Below are 16,953 nucleotides of genomic sequence, written 5' to 3' on the forward strand. Positions count from 1 at the left end.
ATTTTCCAGGTGTATATAATCATGTATCTCTCCCTCCTGCGTTCCAGGGAATACAGGTTTAGAAACCTCAAGCGCTCCCAGTAATTGAGGTGTTTTATCTCCGTTATGCGCGCCGTGAAAGTTCTCTGTACATTTTCTAGGTCGGCAATTTCACCTGCCTTGAAAGGTGCTGTTAGAGTGCAGCAATATTCCAGCCTAGATAGAACAAGTGACCTGAAGAGTGTCATCATGGGCTTGGCCTCCCTAGTTTTGAAGGTTCTCATTATCCATCCTGTCATTTTTCTAGCAGATGCGATTGATACAATGTTATGGTCCTTGAAGGTGAGATCCTCCGACATAATCACTCCCAGGTCTTTGACGTTGGTGTTTCGCTCTATTTTGTGGCCAGAATTTGTTTTGTACTCTGATGAAGATTTAATTTCCTCATGTTTACCATATCTGAGTAATTGAAATTTCTCATCGTTGAACTTCATATTGTTTTCTGCAGCCCACTGAAAGATTTGGTTGATGTCCGCCTGGAGCCTTGCAGTGTCTGCAATGGAAGACACTGTCATGCAGATTCGGGTGTCATCTGCAAAGGAAGACACGGTGCTGTGGCTGACATCCTTGTCTATGTCGGATATGAGGATGAGGAACAAGATGGGAGCTAGTACTGTGCCTTGTGGAACAGAGCTTTTCACCGTAGCTGCCTCGGACTTTACTCTGTTGACGACTACTCTCTGTGTTCTGTTAGTGAGGAAATTATAGATCCATCGACCGACTTTTCCTGTTATTCCTTTAGCGCGCATTTTGTGCGCTATTACGCCATGGTCACACTTGTCGAAGGCTTTTGCAAAGTCTGTATATATTACATCTGCATTCTTTTTGTCTTCTAGTGCATTTAGGACCTTGTCGTAGTGATCCAGTAGTTGAGACAGACAGGAGCGACCTGTTCTAAACCCATGTTGCCCTGGGTTGTGTAACTGATGGGTTTCTAGATGGGTGGTGATCTTGCTTCTTAGGACCCTTTCAAAGATTTTTATGATATGGGATGTTAGTGCTATTGGTCTGTAGTTCTTTGCTGTTGCTTTACTGCCCCCTTTGTGGAGTGGGGCTATGTCTGTTGTTTTTAGTAGTTACCTGGAGTTTACCTGGAGAGAGTTCCGGGGGTCAACGCCCCCGCGGCCCGGTCTGAGACCAGGCCTCCTGGTGGATCAGAGCCTGATCAACCAGGCTGTTGCTGCTGGCTGCACGCAAACCAACATACGAGCCACAGCCCGGCTGATCCGGAACTGACTTTAGGTGCTTGTCCAGTGCCAGCTTGAAGACTGCCAGGGGTCTGTTGGTAATCCCCCTTATGTGTGCTGGGAGGCAGTTGAACAGTCTCGGGCCCCTGACACTTATTGTATGGTCTCTTAACGTGCTAGTGACACCCCTGCTTTTCATTGGGGGGATGGTGCATCGTCTGCCAAGTCTTTTGCTTTCGTAGTGGGTGATTTTCGTGTGCAAGTTCGGTACTAGTCCCTCTAGGATTTTCCAGGTGTATATAATCATGTATCTCTCCCTCCTGCGTTCCAGGGAATACAGGTTTAGGAACCTCAAGCGCTCCCAATAATTGAGGTGTTTTATCTCCGTTATGCGCGCCGTGAAAGTTCTCTGTACATTTTCTAGGTCGGCAATTTCACCTGCCTTGAAAGGTGCTGTTAGTGTGCAGCAATATTCCAGCCTAGATAGAACAAGTGACCTGAAGAGTGTCATCATGGGCTTGGCCTCCCTAGTTTTGAAGGTTCTCATTATCCATCCTGTCATTTTTCTAGCAGATGCGATTGATACAATGTTATGGTCCTTGAAGGTGAGATCCTCCGACATGATCACTCCCAGGTCTTTGACGTTGGTGTTTCGCTCTATTTTGTGGCCAGAATTTGTTTTGTACTCTGATGAAGATTTAATTTCCTCATGTTTACCATATCTGAGTAATTGAAATTTCTCATCGTTGAACTTCATATTGTTTTCTGCAGCCCACTGAAAGATTTGGTTGATGTCTGCCTGGAGCTTTGCAGTGTCTGCAATGGAAGACACTGTCATGCAGATTCGGGTGTCATCTGCAAAGGAAGACACGGTGCTGTGGCTGACATCCTTGTCTATGTCGGATATGAGGATGAGGAACAAGATGGGAGCTAGTACTGTGCCTTGTGGAACAGAGCTTTTCACCGTAGCTGCCTCGGACTTTACTCTGTTGACGACTACTCTCTGTGTTCTGTTAGTGAGGAAATTATAGATCCATCGACCGACTTTTCCTGTTATTCCTTTAGCACGCATTTTGTGCGCTATTACGCCATGGTCACACTTGTCGAAGGCTTTTGCAAAGTCTGTATATATTACATCTGCATTCTTTTTGTCTTCTAGTGCATTTAGGACCTTGTCGTAGTGGTCCAATAGTTGAGACAGACAGGAGCGACCTGTTCTAAACCCATGTTGCCCTGGGTTGTGTAACTGATGGGTTTCTAGATGCGTGGTGATCTTGCTTCTTAGGACCCTTTCAAAGATTTTTATGATATGGGATGTTAGTGCTATTGGTCTGTAGTTCTTTGCTGTTGCTTTACTGCCCCCTTTGTGGAGTGGGGCTATGTCTGTTGTTTTTAGTAACTGTGGGACGACCCCCGTGTCCATGCTCCCTCTCCATAGGATGGAAAAGGCTCGTGATAGGGGCTTCTTGCAGTTCTTGATGAACACAGAGTTCCATGAGTCTGGCCCTGGGGCAGAGTGCATGGGCATGTCATTTATCGCCTGTTCGAAGTCATTTGGCGTCAGGATAACATCGGATAGGCTTGTGTTAATCAAATTTTGTGGCTCTCTCATAAAAAATTCATTTTGATCTTCGACTCTCAGTCTGGTTAGCGGCTTGCTAAAAACTGAGTCATATTGGGACTTGAGTAGCTCACTCATTTCCTTGTTGTCATCTGTGTAGGACCCATCTTGTTTAAGTAGGGGCCCAATACTGGACGTTGTTCTCGATTTTGATTTGGCATAGGAGAAGAAATACTTTGGGTTTCTTTCGATTTCATTTATGGCTTTTAGTTCTTCCCGCGATTCCTGACTCCTAAAGGATTCTTTTAGCTTAAGTTCGATGCTTGCTATTTCTCTGACCAGTGTCTCCCTACGCATTTCAGATATATTGACCTCTTTTAGCCGCTCTGTTATTCTTTTCCGTCGCCTGTAAAGGGAGCGCCTGTCTCTTTCAGTTTTACATCTACTCCTCCTTTTTCTTAGAGGAATAAGCCTTGTGCATACATCGAGTGCTACCGAGTTAATCTGTTCTAGGCATAAGTTGGGGTCTGTGTTGCTTAGTATATCTTCCCAGCTTATATCGGTTAGGACTTGGTTTACTTGGTCCCACTTTATGTTTTTGTTATTGAAGTTGAATTTGGTGAATGCTCCCTCGTGACTAATCTCATTATGTCGGTCTGGGGCTCCGCGCATACATGACTGAACCTCAATTATGTTGTGATCTGAGTATATTGTTTTTGATATGGTGATATTTCTTATCAGATCATCATTGTTAGTGAAGATGAGGTCTAGTGTATTCTCCAGTCTAGTAGGCTCTATTATTTGCTGGTTTAAATTGAATTTTGTGCAGAGATTTAAAAGCTCGCGTGAGTGTGAGTTTTCATCAGAGCTGCCTCCTGGTGTTATTACTGCAACAATATTATTTGCTATATTCCTCCATTTTAGGTGCCTTAAGTTGAAATCCCCCAGGAGCAAGATGTTGGGTGCAGGAGCTGGAAGGTTTTCCAGACAGTGGTCAATTTTTAACAGCTGTTCCTGGAATTGCTGGGATGTTGCATCCGGAGGCTTGTAGACTATCACAATGACTAGGTTTTGGTTCTCGACCTTTACTGCTAAAACTTCCACTACATCATTTGAGGCATTTAGCAGTTCTGTGCAAACAAGTGACTCTGCAATGTACAGGCCAACCCCCCCCTTTTGCCTGTTCACTCTGTCACATCTGTATAGGTTGTAACCTGGGATCCATATTTCGTTGTCCAAGTGATCCTTTATGTGGGTCTCAGTGAAAGCCGCGAACATTGCCTTTGCCTCTGCAAGCAGTCCACGGATGAAAGGTATTTTGTTGTTTGTTGCTGGCTTTAGACCCTGTATATTAGCGGCTTGCTAAAAACTGAGTCATATTGGGACTTGAGTAGCTCACTCATTTCCTTGCTGTCATCTGTGTAGGACCCATCTTGTTTAAGTAGGGGCCCAATACTGGGCCCTTTATTAATACCCATCTTCTACTTATACACGTCGATGATTTCTCCCCTCATTCTTCGTTTAACAAGTGAATGTAATTTAAGGGTCTTCAATCTTTCTTCATAAGGAAAATTTCTAATGCTATGTATTAATTTAGTCATTCTACGCTGAATGTTTTCTAACAAATTTATGTCCATTCTGTAACATGGAGACCAGAACTGAGCTGCATAATCTAGGTGAGGCCTTAATAATGATGTATAAAGCTGTAATATAACCACTGAACTTCTGTTGCTTACACTTCTTGATATAAATCCCAGTAATATGTTTGCCTTATTATGGATGCTTAGGCATTGCTGTCTTGGTTTAAGGTTGCTGCTTATCATAACCCCCAAGTCCTTTTTGCAATCTGTATGGCTAAGTTCTACATTATTTAACTTATAAGTGCAAGGGTTGTGGACACTCCCGAGCTTCAGAACCTTGCATTTATCTACATTGAACCGCATCTGCCACTTTTCTGACCAGTTATTGAGAGTGTCTAAATCCTCCTGAAGTTCCCTGATATCTACATTTGAATCAATTATCCTGCCTAACTTTGTGTCATCGGCAAATTTGCTCATTGCACTAGTAATTCCCTCATCAAGATCATTGATATATACGATAAACATCAACGGGCCTAAGACTGATCCCTGTGGAATGCCACTTGTTACAGATCCCCACTCGGATTTAACCCCATTTATGGACACTCTCTGCTTCCTGTCTGTGAACCATGACTCTATCCATGACAGCACTTTTCCCACAATGCCATGAGCCGTCACTTTCTTTAACAGTCTTTGGTGCGGCACTCTATCGAAAGCCTTACTAAAATCTAAATAAACAATATCAGATTCTTTATCGTGATCAACAGCCTCAAAAGCTTTACTGAAGAAAGTTAATAAATTAGTTAGACAAGATCGGCCTCTCGTGAATCCATGCTCAGTATCATTAATCAGATTATGCTTATCCAGATGACTTCTCATAATCTCAGCTATAATGAAACAAGTAATTTGCCTACAATTGAGGTTAGGCTTATTGGGTGGTAATTTGAAGGTAACGACTTGTCCCCTGCTTTAAAAATAGGAATTACAGGGACAGCAGGTGTATGGTGAATAACGCTCAGGTAGTATTAATGTTGGTAGAATTACTAACAATGTGTTAGGTAAAAGGACACAAGTGCAACTAATGTGACATTTTATTGTGGCAACGTTTCGCTCTCCAGGAGCTTTAGCAAGCCGTTACAAACAATACATGGACACAGAGGGTATATATAGGCTTAGAGTGAGGTGTAATACTAGTAGTAGTAATATTAGTTGTAGTAAAAGGATATAAAAGCTATTACTTGAGTAGCATAAAAATAGGTTAGACACATATTTTTGTTGGTGGTTGGATATGAGAAGGCCTGTTTTGCTGTTCCTCCTTTCTTATGTTCTTCTGTAGTATTAGCAGCAGAGACTGTGTGATGGCAGGGCTTACTGTTTTGAGGAGAATTTTTGCTAATACTTCAGAGATGATGAAGCTGCCTTTGTTTTGCTTGATTGTGTTAGAAATAGCAATTAATGATGAATTGTCAGCAGATGGGTTAATGGAAGATAAGATGAACCAGAATAGACAAGGGGAAAAAGGTGGGTGTTGCATCTGTGGAACAAAGAACTTTATCCATGGATGCAAAGAAAAGGGGAATGTACCAGAGTATAGTAATACCAACAATGCTACATAGGTGTGAAGGATGGGTTTTCAACTTTACAGAGAGGAGAAGGTTGGAGGCAGTAGAGATGTTTTGTTCGAAGGTGTCATTATGTACTGAAATGCAATGAAATTAATGAGCTCAGAGACAACTCAGTCAAAAATGTTCAAGAAATGCTAAGTATTTTTTCCACAGTGGCACATTACCAACTGTTCTGGAAAAATACCCTGACTTTGCCCACTGTAAATAGCACATTGCCACTTTAACTTTTTTTTCCTGTGTGTGTGACCAAATCATGTCTGCATAAATAACTCATTATGATTGTAACCAGATATAAACATGTTAATAGTTCATTACAACTGTAACTTGTTCAGCTATTAAAACTTTGTGGTACAGTCCCTGGATCCATTATGTAACTTAATGTTGAGGTACAGTCCCTGGACCCATTATATCCCTCTATAATGTTGAGGTACAGTCCCTGGATCCATTATGTAACTTAATGTTGAGGTACAGTCCCTGGACCCATTATATCCCTCTATAATGTTGAGGTACAGTCCCTGGACCCATTATGTACCTCTATAATGTTGAGGTACAGTCCCTGGACCCATTATATCCCTCTATAATGTTGAGGTACAGTCCCTGGACCCATTATATCCCTCTATAATGTTGAGGTACAGTCCCTGGACCCATTATATCCCTCTATAATGTTGAGGTACAGTCCCTGGACCCATTATATCCCTCTATAATGTTGAGGTACAGTCCCTGGACCCATTATATCCCTCTATAATGTTGAAGTACAGTCCCTGGACCCATTATGTACCTCTGGAATCTTTAGACTTGGGTATGGGGTGCATAATAAAGATATTAAACTAAATGAAAGCAATATGTGGTGTGAATATTGCACAGAGATAGTGTTACATACCTGAAATGACCTGTTTGAATATAATGATTATTAGAGGAAAGAAATATAATTGTAACAATTGCATGAGTATAAGCAATAATTTAGTCAAGAAAAGCATGCTGCAATAGATATGTTGGATATATTCTTTATGTTAGATTCACATCAGATTTAGTTTTTTTTTTATATAATAGTTCTGACATAGTTGATATATAGACAACCTGTTTTTTCTTCATATATTGCAGTCCACATTTTTTTAAATTTTATTTGCTTGGAGTTTCGAAGAGATTTGATCTAATACATGATGCTGGTGAATGGCTCTCGATCTAAGGAATCATAGCTGTCCTCCTCTTCCTCAGATCAAACCTGATTGCCTTCCATTCCTCAGGCAATATGATCTTTTCATGTTTAGCACTTCCCTCCCCAATGACATAAACAAAATAAGCAGATACAAATAAAATACAACTGGATGTACAGAGAAATCTGGGAGAATTTTTTAGCTGGATTCAACAGAGAGTATCATACAGTTTTCTCTACATGTACAGTGGTATCTCAAGTTTCGAACACCTCCCAACTCAAACAGTTATATAGGTGTATTTTTGTAAATGTATTTTTGGGGGTCTGAAATGGACTAATCCAATTTACATTATTCCTTAGGGGAACAAATTCGTTCGGTAACAGTACTCGAACAGGCTTCTGGAACGAATTAAGTTCGAAACTCGAGGTACCACTGTATGTATAAATACAGTGGACCCTCAACCAACGGCATTAATCCGCTCCAGAGAGCTTGCCATTAGTCGAATTTGCCGTAGGTCGAATTAATTTTCCCCATAAGAAATAATGGAAATAGAATTAATTCTTTCCTGATACCCCAAAGTACAAATATTTTTTTTTTTACATGAAATATACATTTCCCTACACAAAAACGAATGGGACATGCAAAATAAACAATAATTAAATGCCACTTACCTTTATTGTGGAGTTGTTGATGAGTGATGAGCCAGCAGCAGGGAAGATGATGCAGGATTTTATTGCTTGGAAGGAGAATCCCCTTCCATAAAGACTTCAGGTACCAAGTCCTTTGGTGAGGTTACCTCCCTTCTTGGTTTTTTAATGCCACTAGAACCAGCTTGAGAGTCACTGGACCCCTGTCGCACAAAATAACTGTCCAGAGAGCTCTGTTTTTCACGTGCCCATAGGATTTCCCTAAAATGAGACATGTTGCCAATGCGGCTTGCAACTTCTGTGACAGGATAAAATTCATCGATAAATGCTTGCACCTTTGTAAACATTTAACACATTTCCCTAATCCTTGACGAAGTCATCTTCCTCTGTCTCTCTTCATCCTGCTCTGAAGAACATTCCTGAGATGTGATCTGTTGCTGTTGCACCTGAAGCTCTTGCAGGTCTGCAGTGGTTAGTTCTTCCTCGTCGTTCTGCACCAACTCTTCCACATCCTCGCCACAAACCTCCAACCTCAAGGACTTCCCCAATGACACAATAGCTTCCACTACTGGCATAGCCTCCTGAGGGTTAGCCCCAAACCCTTCAAAATCCCTCTCTTCTACACATTCTGGCCACAGTTTCCTCCAAGCAGAGTTCAAGGCCCTCTTAGTCACTCCCTCCCAAGCCTTACCTATAAGATTTACACAACTGAGGATATTGAAGTGATCTTTCCAAAACTCTCTTAGGGTCAATTGAGTGTCTTAGGTCACTTCAAAGCACTTTTGAAACACTGCTTTTGTGTAGAGTTTTTTGAAGTTTGAAATGACCTGCTGGTCCATGGGCTGGAGGAGAGGAGTTGTATTAGGAGGCAAAAACTTCACTTCAGCAAAACCAAACTCCCCTGCAATTTCCTCTTGCAAGTCGTGAGGATGAGCAGGAGCATTGTCCATTACCAGGAGGCACTTGAGTGACAATTTCTTTTCCTGGAGGTATTTTGTCACAGTGGGGCCAAACACACCATAAAACCAGTCCAAGAAAAATTCCCTAGTGACCCATGCCTTACTGTTTGATCTCCACAGCACACACAAATTACCCTTGACGATATTGTTTTTCCTGAACACTCTGGGAGTTTCAGAGTGATACACCAATAAAGGCTTCACTTTGCAATCACCACTAGCATTACTACACAACATTAATGTCAGCCTGTCTTTCATAGGCTTATGTCCTGGGAGTGCCTTTTCCTCCTGAGTAATGTAGGTCCTGTTTGGCATTTTCTTCCAAAACAGGCCTGTTTCGTCACAATTAAACACTTGTTCAGGTTTTAAGTTTTCAGTCTCTATGTATTCCTTAAAGTCCTTCACATATTTTTCAGCCGCGTTTTTGTCTGAACTGGCTGCCTCACCATGCCTTACCACACTGTGTATGCCACTACGAATCTTAAACCTCTCAAACCAGCCTTTGCTGGTCTTAAATTCATCAGTAGCAGCACTATTTTGAGGCATTTTCTTAATGAGATCATCATGCACCTTCTTTGCCTTTTCACAAATTATAGACTGAGAAATATTATCTCCTGATATTTGTTTTTCGTTTATCCATACCAATAAGAGTCTCTCTACCTCTTCAATTATTTGCGGTCTCCGTTTTGAAAACATACTTGAACCTTTCGCAACAACAGCTTCCTCGATTGCCTGTCTTTTCGCCAAGATAGAACTGATGGTTGAATGTGATTTGTTGTATTGCCTTTCCAACTCAGACATACGCACTCCACTCTCATATTTTTCAATTATCTCGTTCTTCATTTCCACCATAATTCTCACCCTTTTTAACACAGGCTTGGCACTAGGAGCTTTCTTGGGGCCCATGGTGGCTTATTAAGAGTTAAAAGCACTAAAAACACTGGAATAATCCAAAATAAATAAGCACACGTGGAATCGACTGCAACAGCTTGTAAACAATGGCACACTGACTCTTGGAGTGGCTGGGATCGCTCAGGCCGCGCTCCTGCATAAAACGAATGAAAAAAAATTAAATTTTGAATTTGAATCTAAATGTGATTGAAAAAATCTATCATTTATAACACATGAAAAGGCTTTCAAAATGTATGCTATTCAACCTTTGATGGACTTCTTCAGGCACATAAAAAAATGACACTATATAGTGGAGCCTTGCAAGAGGGTTTACTGTAAACATTGTGAAAGTAACTTTGGTGAATAGTTTTCTTATTTAACACTCTTGTTTGACCTCGGCTTCAGATAAATGCTGTAATATAGCTTTCCATGGGTTATTGTTTCTGGCTACCATACTGTGGTCAAGCTAGTTTTTACAGCCCCTCAAGAAGGCTGCCTTGATGCTTGCAAAGGATTGTGACTCCAGGAATTGGAGCGCTAGTCTTTACAGTCCCTCATGAAGGCTGCCTTGATACTCGCAAAGGCATTGTGACTCAAGGAATTAGAGCTACCAACCCCTTCCTTAAGCAAAGCTGATTGTCTCACATTTCAGAAATGCTTTGAAATTCATAAAAGTTTGCTGCTCTCCTATAAGTGGAATAATTCGCACCAGACTGACGCTTTTATTATGAGTACCAGTGTCAGTCGCAGGTATGGGGCTAGTATTTCTAGTTTAAATTATGAGTCTTTATACAGTCAGCTTTCTTGAAAAGCTTCTGGCCCATGGCCAGGCTCCAGGAGCAGAAAAACTCTCAAATTTTTTTTAATGTAATTAAAACAGTTCTTTCAAAATTGAATACCACATACAGTAGACCCTCGACCAACGTTGGCATCGTCTAACGTTAAATCCAACTAGCGATACATTTTAACGCAAAAATTTTGCCTCGACTAGCGCTAAAAAACCCAACCAACTCTATTTGTTCCGTTAGATACGTGTCCACTTTGGCCTGAGCGCGCCTCACTTGTCCTGTGGGTGCCAGTGTTTACAAGCCAGCCAGCCACCACAGTCCCATCCAAACATACAGTCGGAACATTTCGTATTATCACAAGTCCTAATGGAAGGGGATTCCCCTTCTAAACACTAAGACCATCAACACTCCCCTCCTCCCATCCCATCAATCATCACCAGATCTTCAATAAAGGTAAGTTTACCTGGAGTGAGTTCCGGGGGTCAACGCCCCCGCGGCCCGGTCTGAGACCAGGCCTCCTGGTGGATCAGAGCCTGATCAACCAGGCTGTTGCTGCTGGCTGCACGCAAACCAACATACGAGCCACAGCCCGGCTGATCCGGAACTGACTTTAGGTGCTTGTCCAGTGCCAGCTTGAAGACTGCCAGGGGTCTGTTGGTAATCCCCCTTATGTGTGCTGGGAGGCAGTTGAACAGTCTCGGGCCCCTGACACTTATTGTATGGTCTCTTAACGTGCTAGTGACACCCCTGCTTTTCATTGGGGGGATGGTGCATCGTCTGCCAAGTCTTTTGCTTTCGTAGTGGGTGATTTTCGTGTGCAAGTTCGGTACTAGTCCCTCTAGGATTTTCCAGGTGTATATAATCATGTATCTCTCCCTCCTGCGTTCCAGGGAATACAGGTTTAGGAACCTCAAGCGCTCCCAATAATTGAGGTGTTTTATCTCCGTTATGCGCGCCGTGAAAGTTCTCTGTACATTTTCTAGGTCGGCAATTTCACCTGCCTTGAAAGGTGCTGTTAGTGTGCAGCAATATTCCAGCCTAGATAGAACAAGTGACCTGAAGAGTGTCATCATGGGCTTGGCCTCCCTAGTTTTGAAGGTTCTCATTATCCATCCTGTCATTTTTCTAGCAGATGCGATTGATACAATGTTATGGTCCTTGAAGGTGAGATCCTCCGACATGATCACTCCCAGGTCTTTGACGTTGGTGTTTCGCTCTATTTTGTGGCCAGAATTTGTTTTGTACTCTGATGAAGATTTAATTTCCTCATGTTTACCATATCTGAGTAATTGAAATTTCTCATCGTTGAACTTCATATTGTTTTCTGCAGCCCACTGAAAGATTTGGTTGATGTCTGCCTGGAGCTTTGCAGTGTCTGCAATGGAAGACACTGTCATGCAGATTCGGGTGTCATCTGCAAAGGAAGACACGGTGCTGTGGCTGACATCCTTGTCTATGTCGGATATAAGGATGAGGAACAAGATGGGAGCGAGTACTGTGCCTTGTGGAACAGAGCTTTTCACCGTAGCTGCCTCGGACTTTACTCTGTTGACGACTACTCTCTGTGTTCTGTTAGTGAGGAAATTATAGATCCATCGACCGACTTTTCCTGTTATTCCTTTAGCACGCATTTTGTGCGCTATTACGCCATGGTCACACTTGTCGAAGGCTTTTGCAAAGTCTGTATATATTACATCTGCATTCTTTTTGTCTTCTAGTGCATTTAGGACCTTGTCGTAGTGGTCCAATAGTTGAGACAGACAGGAGCGACCTGTTCTAAACCCATGTTGCCCTGGGTTGTGTAACTGATGGGTTTCTAGATGCGTGGTGATCTTGCTTCTTAGGACCCTTTCAAAGATTTTTATGATATGGGATGTTAGTGCTATTGGTCTGTAGTTCTTTGCTGTTGCTTTACTGCCCCCTTTGTGGAGTGGGGCTATGTCTGTTGTTTTTAGTAACTGTGGGACGACCCCCGTGTCCATGCTCCCTCTCCATAGGATGGAAAAGGCTCGTGATAGGGGCTTCTTGCAGTTCTTGATGAACACAGAGTTCCATGAGTCTGGCCCTGGGGCAGAGTGCATGGGCATGTCATTTATCGCCTGTTCGAAGTCATTTGGCGTCAGGATAACATCGGATAGGCTTGTGTTAATCAAATTTTGTGGCTCTCTCATAAAAAATTCATTTTGATCTTCGACTCTCAGTCTGGTTAGCGGCTTGCTAAAAACTGAGTCATGTCATGTAACTGTGCATGTCTTCTTCAGTTTGTGTGTATTAAAAATAATATTTCATGTGGTAAAAACAATTTTTTTTTTCACACTTTGGGGTGTCCTGCACGGATTAATTTGATTTCCATTATTTCTTATGGGGAAAATTAACTTGACTAACGATAATTTTGACTAACGATGAGCTCTCAGGAACGGATTAATAGTGTTAGTCTAGGGTCCATTGTACTGTGAAGCCTTCTCTACATTCTATTAAATTTTTGATGTACGAAAAAATCGTACTATATAGCAAGTTGACCATATATTAACACTGTTTTCAGTATTCAAAAATTCTGAAATTTTGTGTTCATGTAATAATTATTGTATGATTCAATGCTCACAGTAATAAATGTTTTTAAATTGCCACCTTTTTTTTTTTCATAGCACAAGTCATGAATTGTTAGTTATGGCATAGAGAGTTGAAAGTTATGGTCAGTCACTGCTCATGGGAGCTTCCTTGAAGCTGGTGAAGGTCCTCTTGAGCTTGCCCCTTCCTTCCCCTTGGAAAGTCCTTAATGCTGGTAAGGGGTTCCTTGAACTTGTCCCTTCCCTCTTTTGGAAAGTCCTTGAAGCTGGTGAAGGGCCTCTTGAACTTATCCCTTCCTTCAGTGGAAAGAAGCTATTGACTTCCCATTCTCTTTAAATACAAATAACTGATTTGTTTTCTGCAGGCCAACAGTAACAGCCTGGTTGATTAGGTCCTGATCCATCAAGAGGCCTGGTTATGGACCGGGCCATGGGGGTGTTGACCCCCAAAACACCCTCCAGGCATACAGGTAATGTAGTTTACATGTAATATTGTTAAGCACAAAATAAAGCCACTAACATGCGGAGCATTTCAGTCAGACTGATCCTACTTAAAGGTTATTAAGCAGGAATTTTTAAATGTGCACAAAATGAGGGGTATCTAAACGAACAAAAGTACAATTTTAAGTATGCATAAATGCTTACAAGTACAGTAGGACTCCTGTATCCATGGGGATACATTCCAAGGATTTGCCGTGGATACCAAAACCGCTGCTAGTAACAAACCCATATACAAGTCCTATACATACCTATTATAAAGTTTAATTGATAAATTATGCATAATTATGGAAAATTTTATAGGGTAATTACCTGTATGTACCTCAACATTACATGCATACGAGTAATCTCATTGGGAGACAACAACTATATTGTTTACCGTAGTCACCCCGGGTAGACATGTGAGAAAACTTAACCACCTCTGGTCACTGCAGGTGGCCCTTCGACCCTCACAATCTTATCCATATCTATCCGAGATGAGTATATATTGGATAGCACCCACAAGTACGGCGCTACTAGATAATTGTGGACTGTATAGATTACATTAGTTTACCTGAATGAAGGGGATGGGGGGGTAGGTTACACATGGATATATCCATCAAGGAAAAACACTTGTACATAATCCCACCACGTACCAGATATTCTCTGGTGGTCACTTGATGTAGCTGGATCACTCATAACCTATCCAATTACAACATACCTAACTGGCCAGTATCAGTCTGCTATAACTAGAAGGGTTACTTAACTGTGGGTGATTGATGCTCCTTATTTCCTCCATTCACCATCTCATTTCGATGTCCTGCTACACCGACACGGTTCTTATTCCAGCAGGACGAGGTATCCGTTGGTTTGTCCCGGTTTAGAAGTCGTGACTCCATAAAAACTTCACTATCCTCGGGACAGGAACACGAGGTAAACAGATGCTCACTCTGAGAACGGCGACTCATTTCACTTCACACATTCTCTTAACTTGGTGTTATTATCACTGATTACTTCTTAGCCCACCATACGGTTTAATGTCTCATAATTATTATACACATTGGAGGCCACTCCATTAAGATCTGAGACCGATGAGTGATGATTAAATCACGGGTATTTTTCCCCGGGACACAGTCCATGGCGACGCGCCAGTCACCACCGGTCCTACCATTATTCACTCATTTTACCACTTTATTACGGTGGTCCCGTAAATCACGTTCCCTCACTCTTCACCAGGAACAGTTACGACACTTCCTATTATGAAGTGAGGCCTATATTAATCCTTAGGCCGCCGTGAACGCCAATTTCCTGGTCCCATGCTTTCACAGCCTCTTAAATCCATTCAAAACACTCCCACTTCCTCGATGCCCTGTGTCGACCTCTTCCCCCGCACATCCGCACAGGCGCAGAGGGAACTCTTGGTTCTATTCCATTTTCAAATACATTTTTGACCCATATCGACACATTAAACACCTATTAGGCACTATAGCTTCGGAAAATTAAAATATTTTCCACACTGCGGCCGGGCGGAGGTCGTTGTTAGACGACTTAAATAATGTGGAGTACAATTTTCCCATCTTCACTGGCCACCTGGCTTGGGAACTCCAACATTGGTATTTACATAATCACCCATTAATTCTTTCCACCTGTTAACTCCTCAGGTAGGGCTCCATCCAAAGCACACTCAAGCCTCCATGCTTCTGGTATTAACAATTTCCCTCTTATTGTAAGGTGTGACACTAAGCCTATGCTCTCTGGGTTAATTTATTGGGCATACTGGAATTATGAGACTTTAACAATAACAAGTCTCTCTCAGTGTCCCAAGTCAAGCACCTTACTCATATAGCCCCATGGCACATATTTATTACAAAATGACTAATTACTGTTCCATTCCCTCAGGGGCATAAGCCTATGCTCCCTGTGTTAATCTATTGGGCATACTGGAATTATGAGACTTTAACAATAACAAGTCTCTCTCAGTGTCCCAAGTCAGCCCCAGTACATTACTGCATATAGGCCCTTCAACTCCATGGCCATCCATATTTATTGATCCCTCAAAATGGACTAATTACTGTTCCATTCCCTCAGGGGCATCCTTGCACCTTGCATTATTTCATTAACCCCTTCACATATCCTCATTAGTTCCTCTTCAGTTGACGTCACACCCGGAAATTGTCCACATAAGATTATTTACCCAATTACTTCGCTCAGTGGACCACCTGTGCACTTAAGGTGTGCATTTATCGTCGCCTGAAGTAAGAACAATTTATTATTTAACTGTTTATTAATTATATCATTATAAGCAGTCAACAATTTTGGTGTCTTGCTCAGTTCGCAGAGCTGGGCCCTTTAACTGTCCATATGCCATCCTATAATTAGTAGGTAATTCTGGACGGTTGAGCTTCCACGGAAGTCGCACCCAGTAATGTCCAGATTCACGTTTAACATCCTTCAGGTATTGTTCCTGAGTAAAGGAATCATTTGGACTTTCCTCATTTATATTAATCCCTATGCTGTCCAGCTCCCACAAATTAGACTGGTTCAACATCATTCTCGATAGAAGAATACTTGTACTGGGTTGACCTTTTATGAGTAAGACACCGTGACTGTATTCACTACTTCCTCTAGTCATTATTACTAGGCGGTAGTCTGCCATATATTACATGGCCCGTACCAGTGTTGAGGAGAGTGACGCCGCATGCTTTTGGATTTATGCCCTTTATCCTGAATTATTACATCCAACACCGGCAAGGCTACCTCAGCTAGGCCATCATTATTGCCATTAGCTGCAACCTTTACATCAGTCACTGTAGTGTCAGGGTTATTAACATTATCATTATTGTCACCATTATTATAAGACTTACATACAACCCTGCACATAACTGTATGGTGCCTTCCCTTGTTGCATTGATAGCAACTGTTCAATTTGGTATGACAATCCTTTACATTATGATTGTCTAGACATCTGATAAATCTGTCAAGTTCTTTCATTCTTTCCACTTTAATATCCCATGAATTATAGGCATTACAATTTTTAGTGAAATGAGTACCCTTGCAGAAGAGGCAGTCTCTCTTTTCCTTGCCTGACCTCTTATTAACTGGGTTACCCTTACTGAGGTACTTATTCCTCTTACCTTGATGTGAGGAACCACTATTACTGATTCCTGTCACTTGATATGTGCCTATTTAACTCTTATGATTATCACCACTGGGATTATTTTTTCCTTTTGAGACTTGACAGATACTTCAGAGTCATTATGTGTTATATCCTTAGAACTGTTTGGCTGACTGGTCTGCAATTGAACAATTAATTCTTGCCGACCTAGTCTGATTTCCTCCAGACCGTACTCTGGAGGTTTTGGCAAACCCACCCTTTGCATTAATAGGTTGATCAACTGCCTGGCTTACACCCTTTAATTTATTCAAAGCCTTACTTTTACAAGACAGTTTTTCTTCCAATTCGTAATGTTGATTAATTAAAACA

This window comes from Cherax quadricarinatus, unplaced genomic scaffold (assembly GCF_038502225.1).
Source record: "Cherax quadricarinatus isolate ZL_2023a unplaced genomic scaffold, ASM3850222v1 Contig2282, whole genome shotgun sequence".
Lineage (NCBI taxonomy): Eukaryota > Metazoa > Arthropoda > Malacostraca > Decapoda > Parastacidae > Cherax > Cherax quadricarinatus.